General features: G+C 37.1%; 1 protein-coding gene across 1 annotated transcript in view; it reads left to right on the top strand.

Moving 5' to 3' along the window:
- LOC122816883 (SLAM family member 5-like) overlaps positions 1-17319 on the top strand; it is a 332576-nt gene that overhangs the window by 152592 nt on the left and 162665 nt on the right. The gene's annotated exons all lie outside the window — the stretch shown is intronic.

Genomic DNA, 17319 nt, shown 5'->3' with positions numbered 1-17319 from the left:
TTTGTTTTGTGGGATGGGCTCACAGTTGTGATAGACATACGTAATATTTTGTCTTGGAATCGTTACGCCCTTTTAATTGCTGCTAATTAGTACTGCACTATGAACTGATTTTCTATTATCCAAGCCAACGTTTTGAGTAGGAGTTTAATGTGACAAACATTTCCTCATCACTTTACTAATATTTACAATTTTTGCATCAGATTTCCAAAATACCATTTTGAGGAACTCAAATAAGTCACAATATAGGCTATTTGATCCAGAAGTCTGAAAGTGTATCCAAAATATTACAGACTGACAAAGTTATGGTCTGGTGTTTAATCTAAGAAAGTTTATTTGTGACTTTATTGCAATTCTACATTTTTACACTAAATTTGCAAAATGCTGTGCGATGCCTATCACATAATGAACAACTGTACTGTCATTACAAATTTTTATCCCAAATGGAATTTGGGGCTATAAATGTCATTTTGCACAGCAATTGTGAAAGTGCTTTTAAAGACAAAACTGCACAATGATACTTCAGGTTTCGTGAAGTTCATTTACAACATAATCATGTTGAAAGTTTTCACCCAAAATATTACTAACCAGCAAGTCATGAATATCCATTTTATTTGACAAACATTTAATCATATATTTTATTAAACTTCAATACTTTACATCAGATTGGCTCCATTGGCACTTGAAATGCTAATTGACGACATGCTGGAAAAAAGATTGTAAAAGAATAAGAGCAAAACTCAAACATCACTCCTCTCCTATAAACTTCTTTTTTGTGAGGGTCAAGCCCCCCTCACCACTGAACTTATATATACTGACTCCAAGATCACCATACCTTAGAGAAAAGGGAATATTCTGAAAAATGGTCATCTTGGACTTAATATATAAAAATCAATTTTTTCGGCAATTCAGTCTCTCAGTTATGGGACTCTCTATAGTGGATCCCAACATTTCAAATGGTTACCCATGAGATTTGCAACAAATGAGAGTGAATAGCTTCACTGACCTTGTAACCTCTCCCAGATCTAGTTTTGGTACTTGTTACCCACAGTACCCCCACAGTCTCATGAATTCCATATTGTTCAGAGCTTGCTGTTTACAGTCATACCCCCACCTCCCAAATTGATCTTCATAGCTTAATGCCCAGCCCCCCCATCTCAAACTCACATTCATTACTTGATATCCAGGTCCCCCCATGTCCCAAATTGCATGTTCAGTGCTTGTTGTCTAGGATATATTCATTCCATCTCCTGAATTTATTCTCCATATCCGGAATGACCCCAACATGTTGAATTTGTATTCATTGAGGTCACCTTTCTTCTCTTCTCCCAAATACATCTCTTCAGCACTTGCTGTTCTGGACCATCCTCCCCACACCTGAGTCCATCTTTCGTGATCAGATTTTATAGGGTGTCACTGAGATTAGTGCTGCTACCTTACAACTCAAGGGTCTGGGATTTATTCCTGGTCTCCAGTAAATATCATTGTCATTTCTGGGTCTGATCCGAGAGATCTCATTTCCTCCAGCTTCTGAAAGACCTGACAATTGACTATCCGCTCTCCTTTTTCGTTGCATATAACATTTTCTTTGTTCTTGCATTTACTGCCTGGCTCATGGCTGAAAAGGGTCTACAGGCTCAACCTTTGCGTAGTAGTCAAGCATGTTACAGGTGTAGTGCACGGAGATTTTTTCTTACCATTCTATGGCCAAGCAAACATTTTACAGATCAAGCACAAAAAGTACTTCTAAACAAAAATACTCTGGGTGCATTGCTCATAAATGTTGTTGTATCTTTACTAATGATTAGCGTGCATTGTTCATAAATATTTGTTAAATAGCATCTATTTATTAAGTGGCACATATGTTTGAGATATAATATTTATGTATGAGATATATTTAGTATAATGATTTACTAAGGGGAAAAAACAATTAATGTACAAAACAAACACAAAAAAATTTAAATTAAAAATAAACCAATGCAGATTCTCTTTTCATAAAACTACACAAAATTCACACGTGTGGCAGTGCTGATTTTATAAGACATATAAGCAGCAATTTTATAATGAATGACTCTCTTGTCACTTTGACTCATCCTAGTATAGCATGTCTTGTGTTTAATTTTTTTTAATATCCCACACCCACGCCTTTCCACCTCTGACCACTGCTTGTCCAGTGGCTATACTCTGTGCTGCTCACCAAATCACCACTATCACAATATGATCCTTCATTTGTGGCCCCACAGCTTCCTGGATAGTGCAGTCTTAGTGGCTAATACATCTTGGGATCTAAAGACTGAGGACTTGAATGGTATGAGCCAGGTGAGTGCAGGAATCCCTCATTCTGCAATCAGGTGGATAGAATCCCTAACGAGAGGAACTGACATAGAATGAAGTCTGTCACTCCTCCCTTACTCTTGTTACCCTGCTAGACTCCTGGTCACCCCCAGAGATCACACAGGCAGCAAATTATACACACACAGATCCACCCAAAATAAGAAGGCTAATCATCAGCCACCTCATTATCTCTCCCCCAACCAACCCCACCAGGAGCCCAGGTCATTCTGAAACCAAAGTTACCTACAGCACAAACAGATGCCCTGCTTCTACACCATGGGGCTGACTACAGCTTGTCTTGTATTTTAAACTGTCTACAGCACTGTGAAAATAAGTGTGCATGTATCCCAGCAAGAACCCATGATAATTATTTACACTCTTATAAAACATCAGCAGTGCGTCCTGCTATTGTTTCAGTGTACATGTTTGTTCACTTTTCATTTCTGTGTAGTTTATATTTAACATTTAATGTTACTGATTATGAATTCAGCCTGAGATAGGTCTTTCCATTTTCATTATTTGCTTACTTTTTTGTCTTTGGTTTACATTCATATTGCCATTTCTTACAAATGAACAAACTGCAGTGCTTGTTCTAATCTTTGACCACTGAAAGTCATGCAGCCTCTGTGCATGATAAAGTGGCATCCCTCATTTTATTTTTCATACACTTTTTTGTCTTCTTTATTATATTAATAATGTACTCCATCTTTCTTGCCTTTCACTTGTTGTATTGGCCATTAAATAGTCATCACAGGCTATAATTACTGGCTGATGTTAAAAGTATTCGGGCTGAAAAGGATGCAGTTCTTAAAAAAATCAGTATTTCATTAGGAAGTCTTACATTGAAAGCAAATGGATAGTTTATATGGAAAATAAGTAATGCAAAAGAAGAAGAGCTGTCATGCCATTAAACTACTATTGTAAAACAGAGTATTTAAGCACAAAAAGCAGACACAAAATGCTATTGTATGTTTATTGTTGTACAGCAGTGTGCAGGTATCAAAGGTAAAAGCTACCTGCTTTTATATAAAGCAGAGCTTAGATTCATAGGGTCTATATTAGATAATCGAAGATTTAGGTAATCGAATACCTAAAGATCGACACATAAACAGCGAAAGCTGTAAACCGCGAATGGCCACTTCCGCAAATTTTTTCATAGTGAAAAAATTCACTAGGCCGGACCAAAAAAAAAACTTTCAAACCCCCCACACCCCCTTAACTGAATATATCAACTCAGAGATCACTCTACAGTGGAGAAAAGGGCAGATTCCCGATAACAGCAAGCAAATTTTTCAGTATGAAAAAATTTGCTGATGTGGCCGTTCGCGGATTACTGCTTTTGCTGTTTAGGTGTCGAGGTTTAGGTATTCGATTACCTAAAGTTTTGACTATATGATATAGACCTGATTCATAGACATAGTGCACAGTGAAGTATTACAAATGACAATGTAAAAGGTGCAGGGGTACAAAACAATGTGGAACTCACTGTGTTCATACTGGTGAGCTGCCCTGTGAAGCAAATTGTGAAATATTAGCACTGCATACCCTGACAGTGCTCATTTATGAATCACAGTCTATATGTCTGTAGTTCCAGTATGAAACAAACAGAACCATGAATACTTTTCTGCATGGTGAAAAGTCTTTGAACATACACATCATTATACCATAAAAAGGATTACTGCACAACCGTTAGTTTATGTAACCTTGTTTTATAAATCATTTCAGTGCAGATTAATTAGTAAAGGGGAGAAATTAATCTTGGAGACAAAAACTAACCTGCATATTATAACTGATTTGTGCATATTAACAGACATATAAGAAAGACTGAGGCATTATGTTCAGTGTATAATCTCTGCTTCAATTTTATTTATTTATTTATGTATTTATTTATTTGTTTATCTGAATGCCTGCTGGGATAAGCATCATGATGTTCTCTTGTTCTCTTTTTTATTTTTTTTTAGTTAGTTAGTTAGTTAGTTAGTTAGTTAGTTAGTTTTATTTATTTATTTATTTATATGAATGCCTGCTGGGATAAGCATCATGATGTTCAGTGTATGTTCTATGCTTCACTTTATTTATTTATTTATTTATATGAATGTCTCCTGGGATAAGCAGCATGATGTTCAGTGTATGTTCTCTTCTTCTTTCGGCTTTTTCCCAGTTAGGGGTCATCATAGCAGATCACCTGTCCACTCATGATTGGCAGTGGAGTTTTACAGTCTCGAGTTGCCATCCTGGTGCCCAACCTTCCACAGAAGGCACACACATGCACGCACTCATGGCTAGGGCCAATTTAGAGTGTCCAATCCACCTACAGCATGTCTTTGGGAGGAAACCGGAGCACCTGGAGGAAACCCACACGACCACAGGGAGGACATGCAGACTCCACACAGAAGGCACTCCAGCTGAGGATCGAACCGGAGAACCTCTTGCTGTGAGGCGGCAATGCTAACAGCTGCACCACCACAGTCACCCATTCAGTGTCTGTTCCCTGCTTAACTTTATTTATTTAGTTAGTTTAGTTATTTAGGCATTTAGTTATTTATTTATTTATTTATGTATTTATTTATCTGAATGTCTGCTGGGATAAGCAGCACGATGTTCAGTGTATGTTCTCTGCTTCACTTGATTTATTTAGTTAGTTAGTTAGTTTAGTTATTTAGGCATTTAGTTATTTATTTATTTATGGGATAAGCACCATGATGTTCAGTGTATGTTCTCTTAGGTTCAGTGTGTACCAAATGAAAGCAAAACACTGAATTTTCTACAGATGTAGGCCAAGCACAGTGAGAGAGGGAAGAAATATGTGCAATAAAAAACCTGCATACATACATACATACATGCATACATACATACCTACGTACATATATACATACATCCATATGTATATACATACATCCATACACACATACATACGTGCATACATACATGCATGAATGCGTACATACATGAAGACCAGTACATTATACTTAATAATAATTCTGTTAATGCTTTTATACTGCAAATGTTTAGCTAGCATGATAACCTAAACACGAGATGTAATGAGAAGTATAGTATGCACAGGCGAGATGTGATCAGAAGTATAGCATGCACGGGCGAGATGTGATGAGAAGTATAGCATGCATGGGCGAGATGTGATGAGAAGTATAGCATGCACGGGCGAGATGTGATGAGATGTATAGCATGCATGGGCGAGATGTGATGAGAAGTATAGCATGCACAGGCAAGATGTGATGAGAAGTATAGCATGCATGGGCGAGATGTGATGAGAAGTATAGCATGCACGGGTGAGATGTGATGAGAAGTATAGCATGCATGGGCGAGATGTGATGAGATGTATAGCATGCACGGGTGAGATGTGATGAGAAGTATAGCATGCACGGGCGAGATGTGATGAGAAATATAGCATGCATGGGCGAGATGTGATGAGAAGTATAGCATGCATGGGCGAGATGTGATGAGAAGTATAGCATGCATGGGCGAGATGTGATGAGAAGTATAGCATGCATGGGCGAGATGTGATGAGATGTATAGCATGCACAGGCAAGATGTGATGAGACGTATAGCATGCAAGGGCGAGATGTGATGAGATGTATAGCATGCACAGGCGAGATGTGATGAGACGTATAGCATGCAAGGGCGAGATGTGATGAGAAGTATAGCATGCACGGGCGAGATGTGATGAGAAGTATAGCATGCACGGGCAATGTGATGAGAAGTATAGCATGCACGGGCGAGATGTGATGAGAAGTATAGCATGCACGGGCGAGATGTGATGAGAAGTATAGCATGCACGGGCGAGATGTGATGAGAAGTATAGCATGCATGGGCAATGTGATGAGAAGTATAGCATGCATGGGCGAGATGTGATGAGAAGTATAGCATGCACGGGCGAGATGTGATGAGATGTATACCATGCATGGGCGAGATGTGATGAGAAGTATAGCATGCATGGGCGAGATGTGATGAGAACTATAGCATGCACGGGCGAGATGTGATGAGAAGTATAGCATGCACGGGCGAGATGTGATGAGAAGTATAGCATGCACGGGCGAGATGTGATGAGAAGTATAGCATGCATGGGCGAGATGTGATGAGAAGTATAGCATGCATGGGCGAGATGTGATGAGAAGTATAGCATGCACAGGCGAGATGTGATGAGAAGTATAGCATGCATGGGCGAGATGTGATGAGAAGTATAGCATGCACGGGTGAGATGTGATGAGCACTATAGCATGCATGGGCAAGATGTGATGAGAAGTATAGCATGCACAGGCGAGATGTGATGAGAAGTATAGCATGCATGAGTAAACTGCTTCTCCAGCTAAGCTAGAGCACCAGTAAACACCAACAGCTTAGTGAAAAAGAAATACTTGATGTTAGTGTATGAACATTAAAAGAACTGCATACATATTTTCTATTATGGGTGTAAGAGTTGCCAAAGGGTTAAAGATATTCATATAGTATCTTGTCAAAAGGCAGATTTTTCAGACTTTTCATCCAGTGTTACGGAAGCATTTACATGCAGCTTTGGATAGCATGTGTTCCTGTACCTTACTTTGGAAATATTTTGGTTTCTAACATCTGATATAAGTTGATTCTAGCATGCTGGTCAAATTTTAGAAAAAGACTTCTCACCAGTGACTAAACCAAAGGGGGGGTGGGAAGGGTAGAAAGACAGAAACGTCACTGTTAGCTCTAAAGGTGCATGCAGATGCCCTAACTGACAGTTTGGTGCAAACAGGTGGGCAGTACTGAAGATTGATTCATTTGAAAAACATTATGGCAGGGAGAAGGACAGATCTGTTTGCTGCAGGTATCCCATGGGTTTTTCATGCAGCAGACAGTGATAGATTCTTGTATCAACCAAGAATATAAAGAAATATTTTAAATAGTTCTTTGTAACAGGGATGTATACTTGAGGAGGTGTGAAGAGTGACAAAGGGTAATGCATATGTGAGTGCTGAAAGTATGGCATTTTAGACAGTGCTTTGCTTAAGTTTGTAGATGATAATGTCAAGATTTTGTTGGAGAGATTTAGTTTAAGTAGTATCTTGTTAACAACATTTTCAGTGTTGCTTATTATAAGACTGTGAAGGTAAAACATAAGACCCAGGTAATCCTGTCATGTTACTTGGCGGAGGTTGCTGCTAAGAGGATCCTTAAGATGTATTGGACATTGATTAGAATTTAGACTGTGCCAAAGAACATAACTACAGATTTTTTAGGTTAATAGACAGTTTGTCGTGGCTGCTCCATTGCCAAGGTGAAGCGTGTTTGCCTAGTAGTTTGAATTGCAGTTTCTCAGAAGTTTTATCTGAATTGAGGAGAAGATTGTCAACATACATAACTATATTAATGATGATAGATCCTGTCAGAGACCACTTAGGAAGAAGAACAGTAGGGTGGGACCCAAAACTGATCATTGGGGGACTCCACAATTAAAATAATTGACATCACAAATGTGTTGCCCTTTACAGACTTGGTAAGATCTGTTACTGAGCTGAACCATATTAAAAATAAATCTGTAAAATTTAATTCTGAAGTTTTTACAACAGAAAAGAGTGACTGAGGTTTGTAAAACCTCAAATCATAGCAATAAAAAAATTCAGATGGTTAAGAGACCATTGTCCATATTGTTATAAATTTAGTCTGTGATCATATACAATCCTGTCATAGTACCAAGCCCTGGCTGGAAGACATGTTGATCTCTGTAAAGAGTCTATATTTGTTTATATATAGGTTTTTCAAAGGTTTTGGTTATAAAGCATGGGTTTACTCTCAGTCTGCAGTCAGTTAGCAATAAAGTCAGTTAATGCAGTGGATTAAGGCTACAGGCCTTTCTGAAGTCCAGGGTTTGATTCCCTCAGCCTACATTTGCCTAGTCTGTGACTCTGAGCAAGTCACTTAACCAGAGAGCATTCTGGGGCAATTAGGAGATTGGACTAGGCTTCTTAATGGTCTCCTGGATTGCAGGCCTAGTAACTACCTATGAAATTATGATGTGGAGAAAACCTTAGTAAGCTAGTCAATATGTGTGTTTGTGTTTAAATCATGAGTACAGTTCCAGGTCCCAGACTTTTGTCCTGATCTTTGATCACTGCCTATCAGAATTTTGGATATATACACATTCTCTCCATGTCTGTGTGGCTTATCTCCAGACATTACAGTCTGTAGTTGCCACCTCCTAAATACTGCTGACGGCATGGACACCTTGAGTGTGTGTGTGTGTGTGTGTGTGTGTGTGTGTGTGTGTGTGTGTGTGTGTGTGTGTGTGTGTGTGTGTGTGTGTGTGTGTATATGTGTATGTGTGTGTAAGTGAATGACTGACAATATATGGAAACCAGCATCACTGAATGTACAAATATTGAAAGCAAAACAAAGTATGCTCCATAATATTGAAACCAGAAATGCTAATTGGAATACATTACATAATAAAGTGTTTGTTGCACCCTTACACCCCCCCTATACTAACTCTTCTGTCACAAAATGGAGAGGAGTAAGGGAAAACCTCCGCTGTCAAATTCACAGTGGTCCCACAAAATGTAGAGATGACACATAATGTGCACAGCCATTTGTTTCAAAGCATGATCGCTCATAATGCTTCCCAAAAAGCATCATCACCATCAACCATTATCATCTTCCATCAACACTTTAGCTAAAAACAGCCTTGCATAAGCTGACTTGCTATATCCACAGTACATGCAATCAACATGTACCATGTCCACACAGATGCATACCAAAAATCAGTATTATTCACTATTTCACTACAGCCATGATTTTATCTTACCATATTGTTCAGTCAGAATTCCTATTTCCAGTCATCTTACCTTCAGTAAATTGTTAGACACCTGATAGATTGATAAATAGAAGCAAGTTAAGTCTCCTTGATTTATCCAAGTCCCTCTGGGGCAGTTTATTCAGTGGCTGAGTACCTGTTGGTGACATTGAACACTCCATGGTCTGAGCTATTTAAAAGTTGCGTTGTCTTTTTCCTTTGTTTTTAGATACAGAGATTGAAATATACAACTAAGTTATATAGGTAGTGGATGGAGATCTACAATTACACTCCAAAATCAGAGAAAAGACAAGCTTGTTAAGTACCTTTCTGACATCAAAAAGGTGAAGAACTAGTCTTGCACTAGTGCATTAACATTAGTTAGTGGTCACCACAGAAAAGCAGCAGAAACCAAAAAAAAACTTTAAAATATTAAACATTTTATTCGGCCTTTTTTTTTTTTTTTGGTTGAATGAAGTGTTTTTTTTTAAACTTGCTTTAACGATTTTTAGCTTCCCACCACTGTTCTGTGGTGGCTATTATTTTTATTGCAGCTGTAAGTATATTTTAACTTTTAAAACTGTGAAATACTTGGCACTCATTTACTTTTTCTCAAACCTTTTAGTGTATGGAAGCAGTTTAAGCTCCATGTACTACAAGGAATTATGATCAGGTCTTTATACTTATAACCTTGTTTGTGTTTGTGACATGATGCCAAAGAATTTAACTGTTGAGCTTTGGTCTCAAGATAAATTTTTTTGACATCCATGTTGCAAACACATAACCTCTCTGAATATGTGTTGCAGGCAGGTACGAGCCTCGCATTCAGCAGCATTCTACCCTCACCAAGAATGATACCACAATGCAAACAGAAAATGATTGACTTCAATAATTAGCTTAAATACTGGTGTCATTCCAAGGGGATCTAGTATGTGTTGGCCTGGGATGACATGATCTACAGACTACACTGATTTGCCAGAGATGGTCTGCACCTGTCGCTGCTAGGTTTTTGAATACTAGCCAAGGCATTAGTCACCCCATAGTGCCTTTTTTTAGGCACTGCCAAACCAACAGACCTACTAACGTAACAAATTATTTCATTGTCAAGCTGAAGGTACTACTAATCGGTGCTAGGAATCTTAACAAGAAACTACAGTCCCTCAAAGCTCTCCTCACCCTGCAGAATGCTGATGTCTGTGCAGTTAGAGAGACGTGGTTCAAGGCTGTAGAACACCCTAGCAGTGCAAGGCTACAATGCCCATGACACATTTAGACCACCCTCTGGAAATAAAAACAAGGAGTAGGTGTTTCTGTTGATATAAAAAAAAAAAATCACACCGCAAGATTGGTCAAGCAGGATAACTCGCTTGAGCTACTCCATGTTCAGCTGACCATAGGCAAAATCCCCACCATATCATCGGTAGCTACAAGTCCCCAACCATGAACCATGGAAACCACTCCTCATACCTGAAGTTACTAGAATCACTTACCATTCAGCCCAACACACTGCTACACAGGCAATTTTAACTTCCCCTCCATAAACTGGGAAACATACATGACCACTATCATGCAGGCTCTGAGATTCCCGGACTTTGTCACTGCAGATGCTCTGAAACAGCCAGACTGCACTCCCACTGGGGCTCAAATATCCTTGACATAGTACTCACAAATATGGGGGAGTGTTGCACCCCCACAGCATAATGTTTTCATTGCTTTAAATTGGATGATAAATCAGTTTCCTCTGGAATAAATGCAATAGTAGAACTCTCATCCAACCCTAAAACCTTAAAGAATTTCTCCAAGGCTAATGACCTTCTATTAAGTGATAACATACGTAATTTTAAAGCTCCCCAAATCCAGAAAACTTGAAAGTCTATGCAGAAGTATACACGAATACCCTGTACAAGTACTTAAACAACTGCATACAAACGGCAGTACCTGACCAAACTAAACCCATGTCTAGCAGGAAAAACAAGTCACTCTGGTGAACCCCTGGCATAAATAGACTAGTCAACAGAAGAAAGAAATTCATGTGTAGAAGCAAGTGGGAACATGCACAAAAAATCCCTCTTTGGTCTCAAAAGGCAAATCAGGGAACTAGTCAAGTCCTCAAAAGCTAAATACAAGACTAAAATAGACTCCCAAATAAAGGATAACAACAAAGCATTTTTTAGTTATGCCCAAAATCTTAAGTGAATCATTCAACAATGAGTTGAGTTGGCTGTAGATGGCACTACCTATACTCACCTAGAGGAAATACCAAACCTGCTGGCCGATAAATTCAGCTTAAATTTCATCCCCCTCATCACCTCCAGTCATACCATTCCTTTGCCTGTTATCATGAAAGAACAGGTTATCACTGCACTCTCTAAAGCTAGAAACATGGCATCAATGGGCCCTGATGAAATCCGAGGGTACCCATTACATAGTTTGAAACATGACCTAGTGAACCCACTCAGATCTCTATTTGTCCACAATCACCAAACAGGTTTTGTCCCAGTAGAGTGGAGGACAGCAACAGTCATCCCTCTGCACAAGGAGAGACACATCAACAGACCAAGGAAACTACTGACCCATAAGTCTGACTAGCCTCATATGCAAGGCTATGGAAAGTATAATCTTGTACCTGATTAACAATGACATAGGAAATCTGCAGACTTTAGACCCAACCCAGTTCAGTTTCATCAAGGGCAGGTCCTGTCTGCTCAGTCTGTTGGACTTCTTTGAGAAGGTCACCAAGGCCATGAATAAAGGTAAGACACCTACCTGCCTACCTTGACCTGGCCAAGGCATTTGACACAATACCCCACTCAGGATATATAGATAAACTCACAAAATTGGGCATAACCTCTATGCCACCAGATGGATAGCCAAATGGCTCACTGGCAGGATACATGTTATTACAGTGGGGGAATCCACATCCAAATAAACACATATAATCCTCAAACAGGAACACCACTGCAGGACACAATTAATTATTTTATTAACATGTTCTGGTAGCTCGGTTTCTTGCCTTCTGTTGGAACATTTTTACAACACAATTATGTCCCTATATATACACCCCCTCTTCCAATTAATTAGTTAATCAATTAACAATTATAGTACGACTGAATCAGTACTTAAAGTAAACAACACTTTAAATAAACATTTACAGACTTTTAGACTATTGCACTTTCCTTTTGCACCTGATAGTACCAAATGTTTAAACAATAAATATGAATATATAATATCAATATATTTTTATGAGTGCATCCTATAAATATATCTTTTTTATTTTAAATAAAAAACACATTAAATAAATGACTATGTATTTCATTAAATATATCAAAACTATATCTCCTTTTTGTCTAACTATAATGAAATATTCTATTATATTATATGGTGCAGTGACCTTTAAATTTCCTTCTTATTTCAATTGCAATTTTTAATTTACACATATATATCTATATATATATATATATATATATATATATATATATAGACCAGCCAAGTAATCACAGTAATAGATAGCAAATAAGTCAAGTAAATCCAAATAGATCCAGATCCACGATAAAAAGGCAAGATTTATTGTAAAACACACACAGAAAATGTAAGCGTTTAATCATGTATCATGTTATCATGTAACAAGCACTTACAAATCAATTAAAAACTTGTGATTTTTCTGGATGATTTTTCTGAATGCATTTTATATGTTACGTGAGCTCAGCCAGATATATGGTTTTATGGTTCTGCCATATGTATTTTATAGTATTTGCCATCATTTTTAATTGATTTGTAAGTGCTTGTTACATGATTTATCAATTATGTAATTATTCAATTTACATTATTTTTATGCTATTTAAACTTAGTGGCTATACATTTTACTAACGTCTGAGGAAGCGGACATGCAGTCCGTGAAAGCGCTTACGTTTTCTGCGTGTGTTTTACAATAAATCTTGCCTTTTTATCATGGATCTGGATCTATTTGGATTTCTTTGACTTATTTGCTATCTATTAATGTGATTACTTGGCTGGTTTGCTGCTGGTTGCTACTGGGACTTTGGTTTTTCATATATCGTTTGGGTTTGTTGGTTTCTGTAATTCTTGGATCTATGGAAGCAGCAGTCGGTACGGAAGAATCTACTTCAAATGGGACGGGTAATTATATTAACAGACTGAGGGGGTTTTTAACTCCTTCTACCAATCCTCTTTTGAACATTACCTTTACATCTGAAGAAACTGAGAACCGTCAAGATATTATTGATGATGTAAAACAGAGCCAGCGATTTCACCTTGAAGCTAGCATTCAGCTCAATGTTGTTCCCCGTGGGCTACGGATTTTGACCATGCCCAGTTATGGCAATACCTATCCGGAACTGCTATCTCGCTGGCAGCAGTTAAATTTAAAAACTAGTAAAGCCTATATGGAACTTATTCTTGAGTTCTTTTTTCCATTAGAAAATGATCTTCGTAACTTAATTGTACAACAGCAAAATGAACTGTACAATCTATATGGTGAAAATCATACTGATATTTTTATTCAGGACATGACAGATAAAGTGTCTAGATATGAAGTCAAACTTATGGACGTTAAAAAGAAGAAACTATTACGTGACATTGAAGATTTTAAAAAACAAAATGTATTCACTTGGCCAAGGAATGCGGTTGTAAAACACAATGAAGAATATACTTACATTTAGTTAATAAGAACTTTAACAGGAGGAGGTCTGAAGAGACATCAATCAATATCAGTCACACTATGTGCAATGACAGTATTCCAAGTGCGACTGAAATGCTGTCTTCACCACAACAGGCTTCTAATTACTAGACTCCACAGGAAGCTCCAGTTGTTGCTACTGCTGTACCAGCTGGCTCCATACGTCCAACACCAGATGTCAGAAGGAAGTTAATACATGACAGTCATCAAAATTTGGATAGAAAGAAATCTATGGACTTAAGAGGAGAGAGACGAGGTGAAAAAAGAAGCTCCCTTGAATACACAGGTACGCACTATAAAGAAAATGTGGACCAACGAAAATTAGTATGGAATATTTCTAACTATTGTTTAACATCAGCAGAATATAGACTTCTTAATAAGGGCTTAGGTTTTATACCTTCCACATGTATTGAGCATAGTGATGCAATTTTGTCATTACGATTGTTTGCACGAGACATTGCACTCAAATTATCACTAAATGATAAAGTTGATACTTATGGGTGTAATTTTAAAAAGAAAAGTGATTTTGTGCCTGTTTTACCATCGAACATATAAGTGTTCCTAAAAGCAATGGAAAATGACATTTACAACGACTATAATTTTTATACTTCTGACTTTGAAAACAACTTGGACTCTGAGGAAGTTGCAGCTTTGAATAGTATTAAGAATAATAATAATTTAATGGTTAGACCCTTCAGACAAGGGTGGTCCGGTTGTTGTTTTGGACACACCTTACTATTTTAATACCATGTCTGATATGCTTGATACCAATGCTTATGCTGAAGTCACTTTATCAGATATTGAATGTTTAATCTCTCAAATTCAGTTAGCACTTCAGGATTGTTTAGACATGGGTATTATTAACAAACAGTTACACAATTATTTTCAAGTAGTACATCCTTTTGTTCCGAGACTTCATGGTCTTCCTAAAATTCATAAGGATCCTGTTCGACCCCAGTTCAGACCCATCGTAGCCGGTGCTGGATGGGTTACTGAACCAGTTTCTATCTATTTGGACTATGAATTAAAACAGATTTTGTCCAAATACAAATATGTCCTTAAAGATACTGAACAATTTCTGAGGGAACTTTATAAGTTTGTATCTGAATGCACCAATGTTAAAGATATAGTTTTTGTTACTTTAGACGTTGAATCTCTATTTACCTGCATTCCGAACCAGTGTGGTTTAGAGATGATACATAATCTGATGGTTGTTGATAATGGGATTGATCCAGCCAAGGTAGATTTTATCTGCTTTTTGTTGGAATTAGTTCTTGATAACAATGTTTTTTTCTTTAATTCCAGATATTTCAAACAGACCAAAGGCATAGCTATGGGCACTAGTTGTGCCAATAGCTAAGATGATTTACTTATTGTTGCAGATGACACTAAATTTTGTTATTCTGATTTTTCTGATTATATTAATTCAACTAGTCAGTTCTTAAAGTTCAGATGTGAATGTGTATATTGAACAGGGAATGATGAAAACTAAGCTCTATAGGAAATGGAACATCTGCAAGAGCTAGACCTTATTTTAATGCTGCATGACACAACATCAACAGAATACAGACTGATTGGGCATGCTCAAGAACTGCCAGACATATAATTACACTCAGAATAATAATAATTATTGTATTGAGAGGAAGAGACAGTGAACTCACAGTGCTATTGCTAAAAACGTACTTAATACAGATCCCTCACATATCTTTCTGTTTCAGATTTTACACACAGTTCATCCAAATCCTCGATTAGGTGATATTGTTAATGATACAGAGGCAGCTGAAGTCAAATGGATAGATAATATATATCTTTATTGTTTTAGATATTATACCAGTTGTTCAGATATATTAACTTGTGATTTTTCTGGATGATTTTTCTGAATGCATTTAGATATATGGTTTTATGGTTCTGTCATATGTATTTTATAGCATTTGCCATCATTTTTAATTGATTTGTAAGTGCTTGTTACATGATTTATCAATTATGTAATTATTCAATTTACATTATTTTTATGCTATTTAAACTTGGTGGCTATACATTTTACTGACGTCTGAGGAAGGAGGGGCAGCAGTCGAAAAAGCTTTACATTTTCTGTGTGTGTTTTACAATAAATCTTGCCTTTTTATCATGGATCTGGATCTATTTGGATTTACTTGACTTATTTGCTATCCATTACTGTGATTACTTGGCTGGTCTGCTGAATATATATATATATATATATATATATATATATATATATATATATATGGGTCTAGGACACATGCTCGACTAGCATATGTCCGAATCACAAAACATCGAACACACATAAACAAAAGCGCTTAACATCGAAAAGCGCTTCCGTGTATGTGTAGTTCAAAAAAAAAATCTATGTTTCTGCAACGGGACTTCACCCCCCACCCCCCCTACTTTATTATTCTCACTCCGAGATCGCACTATAGTGGGGAAAAGGGAATTTTCCCTTACCCGCACTGTAGTCCAATCTACGAATTAGGCACACATACACGGAAGCACTTGTCGATGTTAAGCGCTTTCGTGTATGTGTGTTCGATGTTTTGTGATTCAGACATATGCTAGTCAAGCATGTGTCCGGATCTCATATATATATATATATATATATATATATATATATATATATATATATATAAATTCATATCCCAGTGCATACACTTATTACATCAACATGAGTATCCAAACAGCTTCATAACATATTGTGTGAACACTTTTAAATAAATTACAGTAACTTTAATACTCATCATTTTTCGATGTTATTTTAAATACATACAAAAATATAGAAAAATACTAGGGAGTGCTATTTTTATATATAATGTCTAATAGCTATTGCACTTTACCCTTCTTATTTTAAATACTCAAATTATTTTCCAAATTCATTCCATTGGGATGTAGAGTGTGGAAACTAATGATCATTCTGCTCTCTAGTCTGTTTAATTGTTTTTTAAAGTTTCCCCTATTGTTAATTGGTCATGCTGTAACACTGAAAAATAAACTACTATCTGACCCTTGATACTTAGACACAAAATGCATGGCTACAGGACTTTCCAACTTCTGCCTTTTGACATCACCCAAATGTTCTAAAATTCGGACTTTGGCCTTCCTGGTAGTTTGACCAACATACCTGGAAATGGGATCGCAGTCACGCCCTAGAATATAGATCACACCACAGCTGTTACAATTATAAAATTCATTGGCCCTGTACAATTTTCCATTAATTCTACTACCATGTAAATTCTTTACCCGATTACATACTGAACAGTTTCCACAACTATAGGTACCCATCATGTCTTGGCATGTCAGCTTCAAACCTTTCTTATTCAGCAATTCTTTAAGATTATTGTACCTGCCATAAGAAAATACAATATGTTTAGGAAACAAAGAGCCAACAGAATTATCTTCACTAACAATTTCCCATGCCTGCCTAACTATCTTTTCCAAAGTAGAAGAAAACAGAATATCTAGTAACAAAAAAATAATCTTTCTTCCTCGCCATTTTTCTTAT

The sequence above is a fragment of the Protopterus annectens genome, chromosome 12.part0, assembly GCF_019279795.1.
Source record: "Protopterus annectens isolate FY-2018-M chromosome 12.part0, PAN1.0, whole genome shotgun sequence".
NCBI lineage: Eukaryota > Metazoa > Chordata > Ceratodontiformes > Protopteridae > Protopterus > Protopterus annectens.
This window is presented reverse-complemented; position numbering and strand designations above follow the sequence as displayed.